This window comes from Anneissia japonica, unplaced genomic scaffold (genome assembly GCF_011630105.1).
Source record: "Anneissia japonica isolate Jap-2015-1 unplaced genomic scaffold, ASM1163010v1 scaffold15248_len30654_cov148, whole genome shotgun sequence".
NCBI lineage: Eukaryota > Metazoa > Echinodermata > Crinoidea > Comatulida > Comatulidae > Anneissia > Anneissia japonica.
Window position 1 is genome coordinate 12171 of NW_022753128.1, and position 760 is coordinate 12930.

The window sequence follows — 760 nt, forward strand, 5'->3', positions numbered from 1 at the left end:
ATGCTGCGTGGATGAACCTGTCAACTCATCGAGATTCAAGACACATCAACTAAGCAAAAGATAGATTTTATTAGTCTCCCAAACATGTATTCTAACCATCAATCAAAGACGCACTTAAAATTTGCAACAACTGTTCCGTTTTAACGTTATATCGGTCCGTGAAACAACACGGTACGTCATCGTTGTCCCCCGTCTCAAATGAGCGAACTTAATCATCTTCATTGTCACCTTCATCACCACCTTCATTATCATCATCATTATACTCCGACTTTAAATATTGAAGTCCGACACACAATTATCGTTATTTTCTATTATTTAATAAAAACTATCATTTGTCATATTTATATCAATTCGAATAACGGTTTATATTGTAAGCGATTTTGCTCCAAAACTGTCAATCTTAAGAAACTTGAGTGCAGCAACGTAGTGCTCAGAAGTTCAACGATGAACCAGTAGTACACGTGTTTCCTATCCCGTTCTTACAATAAGTTTTCGGACGGTATTCGTACGTACTTGGGCAAACTGTATGGAAGAAGAATAAAACGGAAAATTATTTAATATTATTTAGTTATAAATTCTTGTAACGAAAATCGTTATAAATTCCGTTGTGGTATCGTACTTAAATGTTAAGATCTAAACCCTTTTCATCGCAATCATCTTCGTGACGATCCAAGTACTTTGGTTGCATTTCCGTTTTGCAAAATCGGCATCTGACTAAGGCAGGACCGTTGTAGTTTCTTCTGCATTTAATTACACATCT